This window comes from Brassica oleracea, chromosome C9 (genome assembly GCF_000695525.1).
Source record: "Brassica oleracea var. oleracea cultivar TO1000 chromosome C9, BOL, whole genome shotgun sequence".
Classification (NCBI taxonomy): domain Eukaryota; kingdom Viridiplantae; phylum Streptophyta; class Magnoliopsida; order Brassicales; family Brassicaceae; genus Brassica; species Brassica oleracea.
The window spans coordinates 31,501,763-31,502,300 of record NC_027756.1 but is presented as its reverse complement, the minus strand read 5'-3'; the positions used below and the strand labels follow the sequence as shown (position 1 = coordinate 31,502,300).

The 538-nt window shown below is 40.9% G+C and overlaps 1 protein-coding gene across 1 annotated transcript in view; it reads left to right on the top strand.

Moving 5' to 3' along the window:
- The window catches only part of LOC106318682 (GDSL esterase/lipase At4g10955), a 3,487-nt gene that overhangs the window by 386 nt on the left and 2,563 nt on the right, over nucleotides 1-538 (top strand). The window lies entirely within an intron of this gene.

Here is a 538-nt window from a genome sequence, read left to right as displayed (position 1 = left end):
GTTTTCCATATCCCACATGTTAAAGGGAATTGTCTTTCATATAAATATAGGTCTAATGGAGAGGTGTTCCATATGATCTAAGTGAAACATATTGAGAGCTTTAGTTTTGAGTAGTTTCTAAAGCTAATAAGAAAAGTTGTTCTTATAAACTCTTTGTGTTTCTAAGAGATCTGAATTGGTATCAGAGTCAGGTTGGGCCGTTACCATCATTAAAGAGCCTCAAGTTGGAGACTCGAATCTAAGCTTAAGATGAAGCTTAGATCATGGCGACAGGAGGAGAGATCACGAAAGCAGATGGCCGACGTGACTACAGCTGCGCCTCGCATCAAAGACTTTGGATCTGCATCCATCCATTGTTTGATGTTGTCATTGATAAACTTCCAGGTTTTGTCGATGAGGATGAAGGAGTTACTGCATGGAGATTTATGTGGGCGAATCGCACCACCAACGCCAGCAGATAATCGTGAGGCATTCTATTAGTTCAAAATATTTCACACCGATAGAGGAGGAGAGCTTGCCTCAGCTATGTTCAATCTAG